The 18,748-nt window shown below is 31.4% G+C and overlaps 1 protein-coding gene across 1 annotated transcript in view; it reads left to right on the forward strand.

The window, feature by feature from the left end:
- Positions 1–18,748, forward strand: part of LOC147812596 (pre-mRNA 3' end processing protein WDR33-like) — a 612,260-nt gene that overhangs the window by 400,635 nt on the left and 192,877 nt on the right. The gene's annotated exons all lie outside the window — the stretch shown is intronic.

Consider the following 18,748-nt stretch of genomic DNA (forward strand, 5'->3'; position numbering starts at 1 on the left):
TATTTGCAGAACTAAAAATATATTTTAAAAATATCATATACATTAGTTTAATTCAAACTAGTTTTAGAAAAATTTTCAAAAATAGTAATTTTTTTAAGGCATTGAGAAATGATATCCTCTTTGCATTTTTTTATTTGCCTATTTTTTTCAAAAATTTTTGTTTAGAGTGAAATTTTAGTATAGTTTTTTGTTTAATTGTAAAAATTCAAAGACTTTTTTTTAAAAGAACTACATTACTTTAAAGTATAATTTATCATATGCAATATTTCTAAAAAATATAGATCTGATATTCGAAACAAACTTTAAAATTTATGAAGTTACAAAATGTTATACTTAGAAATGGTAATTTTAAATTTAATCATTTGATATCAATATTAAACAATATAAAGCAAAGACTTTAATAAATGAAGGGAATAATTAGTTTAAATGAATAAAATAGTAGCTTTTTTAAAAATGCAACCAGATTTAGTGTATGGATTTCTTTACTTTCAATTTTCTAGTATTCTTGTAACTTTGCAAATTGATTAGAAGCAGTAATAAATACATGATGTGTTCCCGCTTTTTTTCAAAGCTTACAAGTTACTTGCATCATCGTTTTCCTTAGTTATATCCAGGCGAAATTTCAAAGTAGGCTTATTTCGAATTATTGTATTAATAGTACAGTTTTCTAATGAAAGTCGCAGATATTATCTTAAATCACAGACTTTTAACTTGCAAGATTAAAGTTCAGTTATGCAAAAAATACACTTAAAACAGAGTTAAAAGAGTTGAAAACTAGCTTTAATTCTCCATTTCCTCTACTACAGAACTTTTTTGGATTGCCAGATGCATTTCTCGAAGAAATAATCATACTGTTAAAGCCTATCGATACGCAACCGTCTCTAAACTTTAATATTGTTCTTCAATGAGTCCAGTAAGTCTGGTTACATTTGATTTTGGCACCACTTAAATTCAAGGAAAATGTTTTTCTTTTTATTAAATGGAGACTTAAATTCCGTCGAGAATAACATATCATGGAATGGTTAACTAATTATTGTAATTATTAAGATAAATAACAATAAGCAGTAGACCATGTATGTCTTGGCCACACTAAATTAACACACCTTTTACTTAACGTACCAAAAAAAAACTATTTTTTCTTAGGGAAATAGCTAATAATCGGATAAATTTTATTTATTTTTATTTATATTATTTTTTTAACTTCTTTTCAATATTTTAAAGCGAATAAAGTCTTCTATATGTGAAAAGAAATATTTTTCTTTGTTAAAGAGCTAATAAAGGCTGAAAAAGGGACAAAAGTCATATCAGGAGGCACGCACACATCACACCCCGTAACTCCCTAAAATATTAACCTATAAATTTCAAACTCCGCCCAAAATTAGAATTTAATGTATCGAACAATTGTACCGAAGGATTTTTTTATATACCAATTAGTGGGCCCACAATCTGCCAAAATAAGTTTTGTTTACTAACCAGGAGGTGGCGTTTTAAGCTAAATATTCGCGGGCAGGCATGTGAATCATGGCGCAGTTGGTAAAGCTGAGTGGCAAGTTAGATTTGTTGTCCCGGGGGCCATGGGTTCGAATACCTGCGACGGTCGACATTCAAATTTTTTTTTTTTTATCTAATTTTTTTAAATATATTTTTTGATATTTTAACGTGAATCAAGTGTTCTGTATACAAAAAAAAGCTATTTTTTCTTTGGGAAATAGCGAGAAATAGCTAATAAACGGATAAATTTCGGATAATTTTTATTTATTTATTTATTTTAATTTATATCATTTTTTAAACTTCCTTTCAATATTTTAAAGCGAATAAAGTGTTCTATATGTGAAAAGAAATATTTTTCTTTGCTAAAGAATAATTAATGGCTGAAAAAGGGACAGAAGTCATATCAGGAGGCACGCACACATCACATCCCATAACTCCCTATAATATTAACCTATAAATTTCAAACTCCGCCCAAAATTAGAATATAATGTATCGACCACTTGTACCGAAGGATTTTTTTATATACCTATTAGTGGGCCCACAGTGGGCCAAAATAAGTTTTGTTTACTAACCGGGAGGAGGTGTTTTAAGCTAAATATTCGCGTGTAGGCATGTGAAGCATGACGCAGTTGGTAAAGCTGTGTGGCAAGTTAGATTTGTTGTCCCGGGGGCTATGGGATCGAAACCCTGAGACGTTCGATATTCAAATTTTTTTCTTTTTTAATATATTATTTTTTTTAATATATTTTTTGATATTTTAACGTGAATCAAGTGCTCTGTATATAAAAAAAAAACTATTTTTTCTTTGGAAAGTAGCGAATAATAGCCAACAATCGGATAAATTTTATTTATTTATTTATTTATTTTAATTTATATTATTTTTTTAACTTCTTTTCAATATTTTAAAGCGAATAAAGTGTTCTATATGTGAAAAGAAATATTTTTCTTTGCTAAAGAATGAATAATGGCTGAAAAAGGGACAGAAGTCATATCAGGAGGCACGCACACATCACACCCCATAACTCCCTATAATATTAACCTATAAATTTCAAACTCCGCCCAAAATTAGAATATAATGTATCGACCACTTGTACCGAAGCATTTTTCTATATACAAATTAGTGGGCCCGCAATGGGCCAAAATAAGTCTTGTTTACTATACGGGTGGAGGTGTTTTAAGCTAAATATGCGCGGGGTAGGCATGTGAATCGTGGCGCAGTTGGTAAAGCTGTGTGGCTAGTTAGATTTTTTGTCCCTGGGGCCATGGGTACGAAACCCTGCGATGGTCGACTTTCAAATCTTATCTTTTTTAATATATTATTTTTTTGAATATATTTTATGATATTTTAGCGTGAATCAAGTGATCTGTATATAAAAAAAATATTTTTTCTTTGGGAAATAGCGAATAATAGCTAATAAAGGGATAAATTTCGGATAATTTTTATTTATTTATTTATTTTAATTTATATTAATTTTTTAAACTTCTTTTCAATATTTTAAAGCGAATAAAGTGTTCTATATGTGAAAAGAAATATTTTTCTTTGTTAAAGAGCGAATAATAACTGAAAAAGGGACAGAAGTCATATTAGGAGGCACACACACATCACACCCCGAAACTCCCTATAATATTAACCTATAAATTTCAAACTCCGCCCAAAATTAGAATATAATGTATCGACCACTTGTACCGAAGGATTTTTTTATATACCAATTAGTGGGCCCACAGTGGGCCAAAATAGGTTTAGTTTACTATCCGGGAGGAGGTGTTTTAAGTTAACTATTTGCGGGGTAGGCATGTGAAGCTGGGCGCAGTTGGTAAAGCTGTGTGGCAAGTTAGATTTGTTGTCCCGGGGGACATGGTATCGAATACCAGCGACGGTCGACATTCAAATTTTTTCTTTTTTTTAATATAATTTTTTTAAATATATTTTTTGATATTTTAACGTGAATCAAGTGTTCTGTATACAAAAAAAAGCTATTTTTTCTTTGGGAAATAGCGAAAAATAGGTAATAAACGGATAAATTTCGGATAATTTTTATTTATTTTTTTTTATTTTAATTTATATAATTTTTTTAACTTCTTTTCAATATTTTTAAGCGAATAAAGTGTTCTATATGTGAAAAGAAATATTTATCTTTGCTAAAGAATGAATAATGGCTGAAAAAGTGACAGAAGTCATATCAGGAGGCACGCGCACATCACACCCATAACTCCCTATAATATTAACCTATAAATTTCAAACTCCGCCCAAAATTAGAATATAATGTATCGACCACTTGTACCAAAGGATTTTTTTCTATACCAATCAGAGGGCACACAGTGGGCCAAAATAAGTTTTGTTTACTATCCGGGTGGAGGTGTTTTAAGTTAAATATTTGCAGGGAATGCATGTGAAGCATGGCGCAGTTGGTAAAGCTGTGTGGCAAGTTAGATTTGTTGTCCCTGGGGCCATGGGTTCGAAACCCTGCGATGGTCGGCTTTCAAATTTTATCTTTTTTAATATATTTTTTTTTTAAATATATTTTATGATATTTCAGCGTGAATCAAGTGCTCTGTATATAAAAAAAAAACTATTTTTTCTTTGGAAAGTAGCGAATAATAGCCAACAATCGGATAAATTTTATTTATTTATTTATTTATTTTAATTTATATTATTTTTTTAACTTCTTTTCAATATTTTAAAGCGAATAAAGTGTTCTATATGTGAAAAGAAATATTTTTCTTTGCTAAAGAATGAATAATGGCTGAAAAAGGGACAGAAGTCATATCAGGAGGCACGCACACATCACACCCCATAACTCCCTATAATATTAACCTATAAATTTCAAACTCCGCCCAAAATTAGAATATAATGTATCGACCACTTGTACCGAAGCATTTTTCTATATACCAATTAGTGGGCCCGCAATGGGCCAAAATAAGTCTTGTTTACTATACGGGAGGAGGTGTTTTAAGCTAAATATGCGCGGGGTAGGCATGTGAATCGTGGCGCAGTTGGTAAAGCTGTGTGGCAAGTTAGATTTTTTGTCCCTGGGGCCATGGGTACGAAACCCTGCGATGGTCGACTTTCAAATCTTATCTTTTTTAATATATTATTTTTTTGAATATATTTTATGATATTTTAGCGTGAATCAAGTGATCTGTATATAAAAAAAATATTTTTTCTTTGGGAAATAGCGAATAATAGCTAATAAAGGGATAAATTTCGGATAATTTTTATTTATTTATTTATTTTAATTTATATTAATTTTTTAAACTTCTTTTCAATATTTTAAAGCGAATAAAGTGTTCTATATGTGAAAAGAAATATTTTTCTTTGTTAAAGAGCGAATAATAACTGAAAAAGGGACAGAAGTCATATTAGGAGGCACACACACATCACACCCCGAAACTCCCTATAATATTAACCTATAAATTTCAAACTCCGCCCAAAATTAGAATATAATGTATCGACCACTTGTACCGAAGGATTTTTTTATATACCAATTAGTGGGCCCACAGTGGGCCAAAATAGGTTTAGTTTACTATCCGGGAGGAGGTGTTTTAAGTTAACTATTTGCGGGGTAGGCATGTGAAGCTGGGCGCAGTTGGTAAAGCTGTGTGGCAAGTTAGATTTGTTGTCCCGGGGGACATGGTATCGAATACCAGCGACGGTCGACATTCAAATTTTTTCTTTTTTTTAATATAATTTTTTTAAATATATTTTTTGATATTTTAACGTGAATCAAGTGTTCTGTATACAAAAAAAAGCTATTTTTTCTTTGGGAAATAGCGAAAAATAGGTAATAAACGGATAAATTTCGGATAATTTTTATTTATTTTTTTTTATTTTAATTTATATAATTTTTTTAACTTCTTTTCAATATTTTTAAGCGAATAAAGTGTTCTATATGTGAAAAGAAATATTTATCTTTGCTAAAGAATGAATAATGGCTGAAAAAGTGACAGAAGTCATATCAGGAGGCACGCGCACATCACACCCATAACTCCCTATAATATTAACCTATAAATTTCAAACTCCGCCCAAAATTAGAATATAATGTATCGACCACTTGTACCAAAGGATTTTTTTATATACCAATCAGAGGGCACACAGTGGGCCAAAATAAGTTTTGTTTACTATCCGGGTGGTTAAATAATCGCGGGGTAGGCATGTGAAGCATGGCGCAGTTGGTAAAGCTGTGTGGCAAGTTAGATTTGTTGTCCCGGGGGCCATGGGTTCGAATACCTGCGACGGTCGACATTCAAATTTTCTTTTTTTTTTATTAAATTTTTTAAATATATTTTTTGATATTTTTACGTGAATCAAGTGCTCTGTATACAAAAAAAACTATTTTTTCTGTGGGAAATAGCGAAAAATAGCTAATAAACGGATAAATTTCGGATAATTTTTATTTATTTATATTATTTTTTTAAACTTCTTTTCAATATTTTAAAGCGAATAAAGTGTTCTATATGTGAAAAGAAATATTTTTCTTTGCTTAAGAGTGAATAATGGCTGAAAAAGAGACAGAAGTCATATCAGGAGGCACGCACACATCACACCCCGTAACTCCCTATAATTTTAACCTATAAATTTCAAACTCCGCCCAAAATTAGAATATAATGTATCGACCACTTCTGCCGAAGGATTTTTTTATATACCTATTAGTGGGCCCACAGTGGGCCAAAATAACTTTTGTTTACTCTCCGGGTGGAGGTGTTTTAAGTTAAATATTCGCGGGGTAGGCATGTGAAGCTGGGCGCAGTTGGTAAAGCTGTGTGTCAAGTTAGATTTGTTGTCCCGGGGGACATGGTATCGAATACCAGCGACGGTCGACATTCAAATTTTTTCTTTTTTTTAATATAATTTTTTTAAATATATTTTTTGATATTTTAACGTGAATCAAGTGTTCTGTATACAAAAAAAAACTATTTTTTCTTTGGGAAATAGCGAAAAATAGGTAATAAACGGATAAATTTCGGATAATTTTTATTTATTTTTTTTATTTTAATTTATATAATTTTTTTAACTTCTTTTCAGTATTTTTAAGCGAATAAAGTGTTCTATATGTGAAAAGAAATATTTATCTTTGCTAAAGAATGAATAATGGCTGAAAAAGTGACAGAAGTCATATCAGGAGGCACGCGCACATCACACCCATAACTCCCTTTAATATTAACCTATAAATTTCAAACTCCGCCCAAAATTAGAGTATAATGTATCGACCACTTGTACCAAAGGATTTTTTTATATACCAATCAGAGGGCACACAGTGGGCCAAAATAAGTTTTGTTTACTATCCGGGTGGAGGTGTTTTAAGTTAAATATTTGCAGGGAATGCATGTGAAGCATGGCGCACTTGGTAAAGCTGTGTGGCAAGTTAGATTTGTTGTCCCTGGGGCCATGGGTTCGAAACCCTGCGATGGTCGACTTTCAAATTTTATCTTTTTTAATATATTATTTTTTTAAATATATTTTATGATATTTTAGCGTGAATCAAGTGTTCTGAATATAAATAAAAATATTTTTTCTTTGGGAAATAGCGAATAATAGCTAATAAACGGATAAATTTCGGATAATTTTTATTTATTTATTTATTTTAATTTATATCATTTTTTTTAACTTCTTTCCAATATTTTAAAGCGAATAAAGTGTTCTATATGTGAAAAGAAATATTTTTCTTTGCTAAAGAATTAATAATGGCTGAAAAAAGGACAGAAGTCAGATCATAAGGCATGCACACATCACACCCCATAACTCCCCATAATATTAACCTATAAATTTCAAACTCCGCCCAAAATTAGAATATAATGTATCGACCACTTGTACCGAAGGATTTTTTTATATACCAATTAGTGGGCCCACCGTGGGCCAAAATAAGTTTTGTTTACTATCCGGGTGGAGGAGTTTTAAGTTAAATAATCGCGGGGTAGGCATGTGAAGCATGGCGCAGTTGGTAAAGCTGTGTGGCAAGTTAGATTTGTTGTCCCGGGGGCCACGGGTTCGAATACCTGCGACGGTCGACATTCAAATTTTCCTTTTTTTTTATTAAATTTTTAAATATATTTTTTGATATTTTTACGTGAATCAAGTGCTCTGTATACAAAAAAAACTAATTTTTCTGTGGGAAATAGCGAAAAATAGCTAATAAACGGATAAATTTCGGATAATTTTTATTTATTTATTTATTTTAATTTATATTATTTTTTTAAACTTCTTTTCAATATTTTAAAGCGAATAAAGTGTTCTATATGTGAAAAGAAATATTTTTCTTTGCTTAAGAGTGAATAATGGCTGAAAAAGAGACAGAAGTCATATCAGGAGGCACGCACACATCACACCCCGTAACTCCCTATAATTTTAACCTATAAATTTCAAACTCCGCCCAAAATTAGAATATAATGTATCGACCACTTGTACCGAAGGATTTTTTTATATACCTATTAGTGGGCCCACAGTGGGCCAAAATAACTTTTGTTTACTATCCGGGTGGAGGTGTTTTAAGTTAAATATTCGCGGGGTAGGCATATGAAGCATGGCGCAGTTGGTAAGGTGTGTGGCAAGTTAGATTTTTTGTCCCGGGGGACATGGGTTCGAATACCAGCGACGGGCGACATTCAAATTTTTTCTTTTTTTTTATATAATTTTTTTAAATATATTTTTTGATATTTTAACGTGAATCAAGTGTTCTGTATACAAAAAAAAGCTATTTTTTCTTTGGGAAATAGCGAAAAATAGGTAATAAACGGATAAATTTCGGATAATTTTTTTTTTTTTAATTTTAATTTATATCATTTTTTTAACTTCTTTTCAATATTTTAAAGCGAATAAAGTGTTCTATATGTAAAAAGAAATATTTATCTTTGCTAAAGAATGAATAATGGCTGAAAAAGTGACAGAAGTCATATCAGGAGGCACGCGCACATCACACCCGTAACTCCCTATAATATTAACCTATAAATTTCAAACTCCGCCCAAAATTAGAATATAATGTATCGACCACTTGTACCAAAGGATTTTTTTATATACCAATTAGAGGGCCCACAGTGGGCCAAAATAAGTTTTGTTTACTATCCGGGTGGAGGTATTTTAAGTTAAATATTTGCGGGGAATGCATGTGAAGCATGGCGCAGTTGGTAAAGCTGTGTGGCAAGTTAGATTTGTTGTCCCTGGGGCCATGGGTTCGAAACCCTGCGATGGTCGTCTTTCAATTTTATCTTTTTCAATATATTATTTTTTTAAATATATTTTATGATATTTTAGCGTGAATCAAGTGTTCTGTATATAAAAAAAAATATTTTTTCTTTAGGAAATAGCGAATAATAGCTAATAAACGGATAAATTTCGGATAATTTATATTTATTTTTTTATTTTAATTTATATCATTTTTTTTAACTTCTTTTCAATATTTTAAAGCGAATAAAGTGTCAAATTTGTCAAAAGAAATATTTTTCTTTGTTTAAGAGCAAATAATGGCTGAAAAAGGGACGGAAGTCATATCAGGAGGCACGCACACATCACACCCCGTAAATTCCTATAATATTGACCTATAAATTTCAATCTCCGCCCAAAATTAGAATTTAATGTATCAAGCAATTGTATCGAAGGATTTTTTTAAAAACCTCTTAGTGGTTCCACAATGGGCCAAAATAAATTTTGTTTACTAACCGGGAACAGTTGTTTTAAGCTAAATATTCGCGGAGTAGGCAATTGAAGCATGGCGCTGTTGGTAAAGCTGTGAGGCAAGTTAGATTTGTTGTTCCGGGGGCCATGGGTTCGAAACTCTGCGACGGTCGACATTCAAATTTTTTCTCTTTTTTAATATTATTTTATTTAATAAATTTTTTGAAATTTTAACGTGAATCAAGTGTTCTGTATACAAAAAAAAAACAATTTTTTGGGGGGAAATAGCGAAGAATAGCTAATAAACGGATAAATTTCGGAAAATTTTTATTTATTTATTTATTCTAATTTATATTGTTTTTTTTAACTTCTTTTTAATATTTTAAAGCGAATGAAGTGTTCTATATGTGAAAAGAAATATTTTACTTTGTTAAAGAGCGAATAATGTCTGAAAAAGGACAGAAGTCATATCAGGAGGCACGCACACATCACACCTCGTAACTCCCTATAATATTAACCTATAAATTTCAAACTCCGCCCAAAATTAGAATTTAATATATCGAGCAATTGTGCCGAAGGATTTTTTTATATACCAATTAGTGGGCCCACAATCTGCCAAAATAAGTTTGGTTTACTAACCGGGAGGATGTGTTTTAAGCTAAATATTCGCGGAGCAGGCATGTGAATCTTGGCGCAGTTGGTAAAGCTGTGTGGCAAGTTAGATTTGTTGTCCCGGGGGCCATGGGTTCGAATACCTGCGACAGTCGACATTCAAATTTTTTTTTAATCTAATTTTTTTAAATATATTTTTTGATATTTTAACGTGAATCAAGTGTTCTGTATACAAAAAAAAAAGCTATTTTTTCGTATACAGAAGTATACGGAAGTAAACAAACCCGGTTAGTAAACAAAATAAGTTTTGTTTACTAACCGGGAGAAGGTGTTTTTAGCTAAATATTCGCGTGTAGGCATGTGAAGCATGGCGCAGTTGGTAAAGCTGTGTGGCAAGTTAGATTTGTTGTCCCGGGGGCTATGGGATCGAAACCCTGAGACGTTCGATATTCAAATTTTTTTCTTTTTTAATATATTATTTTTTTTAATATATTTTTTGATATTTTAACGTGAATCAAGTGCTCTGTATATAAAAAAAAACTATTTTTTCTTTGGAAAGTAGCGAATAATAGCCAACAATCGGATAAATTTTATTTATTTATTTATTTTAATTTATATTATTTTTTTAACTTCTTTTCAATATTTTAAAGCGAATAAAGTGTTCTATATGTGAAAAGAAATATTTTTCTTTGCTAAAGAATGAATAATGGCTGAAAAAGGGACAGAAGTCATATCAGGAGGCACGCATACATCACACCCCATAACTCCCTATAATATTAACCTATAAATTTCAAACTCCGCCCAAAATTAGAATATAATGTATCGACCACTTGTACCGAAGCATTTTTCTATATACCAATTAGTGGGCCCGCAATGGGCCAAAATAAGTCTTGTTTACTATACGGGTGGAGATGTTTTAAGCTAAATATGCGCGGGGTAGGCATGTGAATCGTGGCGCAGTTGGTAAAGCTGTGTGGCAAGTTAGATTTTTTGTCCCGGGGGCCATGGGTTCGAATACCTGCGACGGTCGACATTCAAATTTTCTTTTTTTTTATATAATTTTTTTAAATATATTTTTTGATATTTTAACGTGAATCAAGTGTTCTGTATACAAAAAAAAGCTATTTTTTCTTTGGGAAATAGCGAAAAATAGGTAATAAACGGATAAATTTCGGATAATTTTTATTTTAATTTATATAATTTTTTCAACTTCTTTTCAATATTTTTAAGCTAATAAAGTGTTCTATATGTGAAAAGAAATATTTATCTTTGCTAAAGAATGAATAATGGCTGAAAAAGTGACAGAAGTCATATCAGGAGGCACGCGCACATCACACCCATAACTCCCTATAATATTAACCTATAAATTTCAAACTCCGCCCAAAATTAGAATATAATGTATCGACCACTTGTACCAAAGGATTTTTTTATATACCAATCAGAGGGCACACAGTGGGCCAAAATAAGTTTTGTTTACTATCCGGGTGGAGGTGTTTTAAGTTAAATATTTGCAGGGAATGCATGTGAAGCATGGCGTAGTTGGTAAAGATGTGCGGCAAGTTAGATTTGTTGTCCCTGGGGCCATGGGTTCGAAACCCTGCGATGGTCGACTTTCAAATTTTATCTTTTTTAATATATTATTTTTTTAAATATATTTTATGATATTTTAGCGTGAATCAAGTGTTCTGTATATAAAAAAAAATATTTTTTCTTTGGGAAATAGCGAATAATAGCTAATAAACGGATAAATTTCGGATAATTTTTATTTATTTATTTATTTTAATTTATATCATTTTTTTAACTTCTTTTCAATATTTTAAAGCGAATAAAGTGTTCTATATGTGAAAAGAAATATTTTTCTTTGCTAAAGAATTAATAATGGCTGAAAAAAGGACAGAAGTCAGATCAGGAGGCATGCACACATCACACCCCATAACTCCCCATAATATTAACCTATAAATTTCAAACTCCGCCCAAAATTAGAATATAATGTATCGACCACTTGTACCGAAGGATTTTTTTATATACCAATTAGTGGGCCCACCGTGGGCCAAAATAAGTTTTGTTTACTATCCGGGTGGAGGAGTTTTAAGTTAAATAATCGCGGGGTAGGCATGTGAAGCATGGCGCAGTTGGTAAAGCTGTGTGGCAAGTTAGATTTGTTGTCCCGGGGGCCATGGGTTCGAATACCTGCGACGGTCGACATTCAAATTTTCTTTTTTTTTATATAATTTTTTTAAATATATTTTTTGATATTTTAACGTGAATCAAGTGTTCTGTATACAAAAAAAAGCTATTTTTTCTTTGGGAAATAGCGAAAAATAGGTAATAAACGGATAAATTTCGGATAATTTTTATTTATTTTTTTTATTTTAATTTATATAATTTTTTCAATTTCTTTTCAATATTTTTAAGCGAATAAAGTGTTCTATATGTGAAAAGAAATATTTATCTTTGCTAAAGAATGAATAATGGCTGAAAAAGTGACAGAAGTCATATCAGGAGGCACGCGCACATCACACCCATAACTCCCTATAATATTAATCTATAAATTTCAAACTCCGCCCAAAATTAGAATATAATGTATCGACCACTTGTACCAAAGGATTCTTTTATATACCAATCAGAGGGCACACAGTGGGCCAAAATAAGTTTTGTTTACTATCCGGGAGGAGGTGTTTTAAGTTAAATATTTGCAGGGAATGCATGTGAAGCATGGCGCAGTTGGTAAAGCTGTGTGGCAAGTTAGATTTGTTGTCCCTGGGGCCATGGGTTCGAAACCCTGCGATGGTCGACTTTCAAATTTTATCTTTTTTAATATATTATTTTTTTAAATATATTTTATGATATTTTAGCGTGAATCAAGTGTTCTGTATATAAAAAAAAATATTTTTTCTTTGGGAAATAGCGAATAATAGCTAATAAACGGATAAATTTCGGATAATTTTTATTTATTTATTTATTTTAATTTATATCATTTTTTTAACTTCTTTTCAATATTTTAAAGCGAATAAAGTGTCAAATTTGTCAAAAGAAATATTTTTCTTTGTTTAAGAGCAAATAATGGCTGAAAAAGGGACGGAAGTCATATCAGGAGGCACGCACACATCACACCCCGTAAATTCCTATAATATTGACCTATAAATTTCAATCTCCGCCCAAAATTAGAATTTAATGTATCAAGCAATTGTATCGAAGGATTTTTTTAAAAACCTCTTAGTGGTTCCACAATGGGCCAAAATAAATTTTGTTTACTAACCGGGAACAGTTGTTTTAAGCTAAATATTCGCGGAGTAGGCAATTGAAGCATGGCGCTGTTGGTAAAGCTGTGAGGCAAGTTAGATTTGTTGTTCCGGGGGCCATGGGTTCGAAACTCTGCGACGGTCGACATTCAAATTTTTTCTCTTTTTTAATATTATTTTATTTAATAAATTTTTTGATATTTTAACGTGAATCAAGTGTTCTGTATACAAAAAAAAAACAATTTTTTGGGGGGAAATAGCGAAGAATAGCTAATAAACGGATAAATTTCGGAAAATTTTTATTTATTTATTTATTCTAATTTATATTGTTTTTTTTAACTTCTTTTTAATATTTTAAAGCGAATGAAGTGTTCTATATGTGAAAAGAAATATTTTACTTTGTTAAAGAGCGAATAATGTCTGAAAAAGGACAGAAGTCATATCAGGAGGCACGCACACATCACACCTCGTAACTCCCTATAATATTAACCTATAAATTTCAAACTCCGCCCAAAATTAGAATTTAATATATCGAGCAATTGTGCCGAAGGATTTTTTTATATACCAATTAGTGGGCCCACAATCTGCCAAAATAAGTTTGGTTTACTAACCGGGAGGATGTGTTTTAAGCTAAATATTCGCGGAGCAGGCATGTGAATCTTGGCGCAGTTGGTAAAGCTGTGTGGCAAGTTAGATTTGCTGTTCCGGGGGCCATGGGTTCGAAACCCTGCGACGATCGACATTTAACATATTTTTTATATTATATTTTTTAATATATTTTTTGATATTTTAACTCGAATCAAGTGTTCTGTATACAAAAAAAACCCCAACTTTTGGGGGGGAAATAGCGAAAAATAGCTAATATACGGATAAATTTCAGATAATTTTTATTTATTTATTTATTCTGATTTATATTGTTTTTTAAACTTCTTTTTAATATTTTAAAGCGAATGAAGTGTTCTATATGTGAAAAGAAATATTTTTCTTTGTTAAAGAGCGAATAATGGCTGAAAAAGGGGCAGAAGTCATATCAGGAGGCACGCACGCATCACACCTCGTAACTCCCTATAATATTGACCCATAAATTTCAAACTCCGCCCAAAATTAGAATTTAATGTATCGAACAATTGCACCGAAGGATTTTTTTATATACCGATTAGTGGGTCCACAATCTGCCAAAATAAGTTTTGTTTACTAACCGGGAGGAGGTGTTTTAAGCTAAATATTCGCGGGACAGGCATATGAATCATGGCGCAGTTGGTAAACCTAGGTGGCAAGTTAGATTTGTTGTTCCGGGGGCCATGGGTACGAAACCCTGCGACGGTCGACTTTCAAATTTTTCCTTTTTTTTAATATTATTTTTTTTAATATATTTTTTTTAAAATTTTAACCTGAATCAAGTGTTCGGTATATAAAAAAAAACTATTTTTTCTTTTGGAAATAGCGAATAATAGCTAATAAGCGGATAAATTTCGGATAATTTTTATTTATTTACTTATTTCATTTTATATTATTTTTTTAACTTCTTTTCAATATTTTAAAACGAATAAAGTGTCAAATATGTCAAAAGAAATATTTTTCTTTGTTAAAGAGCGAATAATGGCTGAAAAAGGGACAGAAGTCATATCAGGAGGCACGCACACATCACACCTCGTAACTCCCTATAATATTAACCTATAAATTTCAAACTCCGCCCAAAATTAGAATTTAATGTATCGAACAATTGTACCGAAGGATTTTTTTAAAAACCTCTTAGTGGTTCCACAATGGGCCAAAATAAATTTTGTTTACTAACCGGGAACAGGTGTTTTAAGCTAAATATTCGCGGAGTAGGCATGTGAAGCATGGCGCTGTTGGTAAAGCTGTGTGGCAAGTTAGATTTGTTGCCCTGGGGGCAATGGGTTCGAATACCTGCGACGGTCGACATTCAAATTTTCTTTTTTTTTATATAATTTTTTTAAATATATTTTTTGATATTTTAACGTGAATCAAGTGCTCTGTATACAAAAAAAACTATTTTTTCTATGGGAAATAGCGAAAAATAGCTAATAAACGGATAAATTTCGGATAATTTTTATTTATTTATTTATTTTAATTTATATTAATATTTAAACTTCTTTTCAATATTTTAAAGCGAATAAAGTGTTCTATATGTGAAAGGAAATATTTTTCTTTGCAAAAGAATGAATAATGGCTGAAAAAGGGACAGAAGTCATATCAGGAGGCACGCACACATCACACCCCATAACTCCCTATAATATTAACCTATAAATTTCAAACTACGCCAAAAATTAGAATTTAATGTATCGAACACTTGTACCGAAGGATTTTTTTATATACTAATTAGTGGACCCACAATCTGCCAAAATAAGTTTTGTTTACTAACCGGGAGGTGGCGTTATAAGCTAAATATTCGCGGGCAGGCATGTGAATCATGGCGCAGTTGGTAAAGCTGAGTGGCAAGTTAGATTTGTTGTCCCGGGGGCCATGGGTTCGAATACCTGCGACAGTCGACATTCAAATTTTTTTTTAATCTAATTTTTTTAAATATATTTTTTGATATTTTAACGTGAATCAAGTGTTCTGTATACAAAAAAAAAAGCTATTTTTTCGTATACAAAAGTATACGGAAGTAAACAAACCCGGTTAGTAAACAAAATAAGTTTTGTTTACTACCCGGGAGAAGGTGTTTTAAGCTAAATATTCGCGTGTTGGCATGTGAAGCATGGCGCAGTTGGTAAAGCTGTGTAGCAAGTTAGATTTGTTGTCCCGGGGGCTATGGGATCGAAACCCTGAGACGTTCGATATTCAAATTTTTTTCTTTTTTAATATATTATTTTTTTTAATATATTTTTTGATATTTTAACGTGAATCAAGTGCTCTGTATATAAAAAAAAACTATTTTTTCTTTGGAAAGTAGCGAATAATAGCCAACAATCGGATAAATTTTATTTATTTATTTATTTTAATTTATATTATTTTTTTAACTTCTTTTCAATATTTTAAAGCGAATAAAGTGTTCTATATGTGAAAAGAAATATTTTTCTTTGCTAAAGAATGAATAATGGCTGAAAAAGGGACAGAAGTCATATCAGGAGGCACGCACACATCACACCCCATAACTCCCTATAATATTAACCTATAAATTTCAAACTCCGCCCAAAATTAGAATATAATGTATCGACCACTTGTACCGAAGCATTTTCCTATATACCAATTAGTGGGCCCACAGTGGGCCAAAATAAGTTTTGTTTACTAACCGGGAGGAGGTGTTTTAAGCTAAATATTCGCGTGTAGGCATGTGAAGCATGACGCAGTTGGTAAAGCTGTGTGGCAAGTTAGATTTGTTGCCCCGGGTGCTATGGGATCGAAACCCTGAGACGTTCGATATTCAAATTTTTTTCTTTTTTAATATATTATTTTTTTTAATATATTTTTTGATATTTTAACGTGAATCAAGTGCTCTGTATGTAAAAAAAAACTATTTTTTCTTTGGAAAGTAGCGAATAATAGCCAACAATCGGATAAATTTTATTTATTTATTTATTTTAATTTATATTATTTTTTTAACTTCTTTTCAATATTTTAAAGCGAATAAAGTGTTCTATATGTGAAAAGAAATATTTTTCTTTGCTAAAGAATGAATAATGGCTGAAAAAGGGACAGAAGTCATATCAGGAGGCACGCACACATCACACCCCATAACTCCCTATAATATTAACCTATAAATTTCAAACTCCGCCCAAAATTAGAATATAATGTATCGACCACTTGTACCGAAGCATTTTTCTATATACCAATTAGTAGGCCCGCAATGGGCCAAAATAAGTCTTGTTTACTATACGGGTGGAGGTGTTTTAAGCTAAATATGCGCGGGGTAGGCATGTGAATCGTGGCGCACTTGGTGAAGCTGTGTGGCAAGTTAGATTTTTTGTCCCTGGGGCCATGGGTACGAAACCCTGCGATGGTCGACTTTCAAATCTTATCTTTTTTAATATATTATTTTTTTGAATATATTTTATGATATTTTAGCGTGAATCAAGTGATCTGTATATAAAAAAAATATTTTTTCTTTGGGAAATAGCGAATAATAGCTAATAAAGGGATAAATTTCGGATAATTTTTATTTATTTATTTATTTTAATTTATATTAATTTTTTAAACTTCTTTTCAATATTTTAAAGCGAATAAAGTGTTCTATATGTGAAAAGAAATATTTTTCTTTGTTTGAGAGCGAATAATGGCTGAAAAAGGGACGGAAGTCATATCAGGAGGCACGCACACATCACACCCCGTAAATCCCTATAATATTTACCTATAAATTTCAAACTCCGCCCAAAATTAGAATTTAATGTATCAAGCAATTGTACCGAAGGATTTTTTTATAGACCTCTTAGTGGGCCCACAATGGGCCAAAATAAATTTTGTTTACTAACCGGGATAAGGTATTTTAAGCTAAATATTCGCGGAGTAGGCATGTGAAGCATGGCGCTGTTGGTAAAGCTGTGTGGCAAGTTAGATTTGTTGCCCTGGGGGCCATGGGTTCGAATACCTGCGACGGTCGACATTCAAATTTTATTATTTTTTTATTAAAGTTTTTTAATATATTTTTTGATATTTTTACGTAAATCAAGTGCTCTGTATACAAAGAAAACTATTTCTTCTATGAGAAATAGCGAAAAATAGCTAATAAACGAATAAATTTCGGATAATTTTTATTTATTTTTTTATTTTAATTTATATTATTTTTTAAACTTCTTTTAAATATTTTAAAGCGAATAAAGTGTTCGATATGTGAGAAGAAATATTTTTCTTTGCTTAAAAGTGAATAATGGCTGAAAAAGAGACAGAAGTCATATCAGGAGGCACGCACACATCACACCCCGTAACTCCCTATAATATTAACCTATAAATTTCAAACTCCGCCCAAAATTAGAATATAATGTATCGACCGCTTGTACCGAAGGATTTTTTTATATACCTATTAGTGGGCCCACAGTAGGCCAAAATAACTTTTGTTTACTATCCGGGTGGAGGTGTTTTAAGTTAAATATTCGCGGGGTAGGCATGTGAAGCATGGCGCAGTTGGTAAGGTGTGTGGCAAGTTAGATTTGTTGTCCCGGGGGACATGGGTTCGAATACCAGCGACGGTCGACATTCAAATTTTTTCTTTTTTTTAATATAATTTTTTTAAATATATTTTTTGATATTTTAACGTGAATCAAGTGTTCTGTATACAAAAAAAAGCTATTTTTTCTTTGGGAAATAGCGAAAAATAGGTAATAAACGGATAAATTTCGGATAATTTTTATTTATTTTTTTTATTTTAATTTATATCATTTTTTTAACTTCTTTTCAATATTTTAAAGCGAATAAAGTGTTCTATATGTGAAAAGAAATATTTATCTTTGCTAAAGAATGAATAATGGCTGAAAAAGTGACAGAAGTCATATCAGGAGGCACGCGCACATCACACCCATAACTCCCTATAATATTAACCTATAAATTTCAAACTCCGCCCAAAATTAGAATATAATGTATCGACCTCTTCTACCAAAGGATTTTTTTATATACCAATCAGAGGGCTCACAGTGGGCCAAAATAAGTTTTGTTTACTATCCGGATAGAGGTGTTTTAAGTTAAATATTTGCAGGGAATGCATGTGAAGCATGAAGCAGTTGGTAAAGCTGTGTGGCAAGTTAGATTTGTTGTCCCTGGGGCCATGGGTTCGAAACCCTGCGATGGTCGACTTTCAAATTTTATCTTCTTTAATATATTATTTTTTTAAATATATTTT

This window comes from Parasteatoda tepidariorum, chromosome 4 (assembly GCF_982258835.1).
Source record: "Parasteatoda tepidariorum strain Cologne lab strain chromosome 4, Ptep-v5.0, whole genome shotgun sequence".
NCBI classification, from domain to species: domain Eukaryota; kingdom Metazoa; phylum Arthropoda; class Arachnida; order Araneae; family Theridiidae; genus Parasteatoda; species Parasteatoda tepidariorum.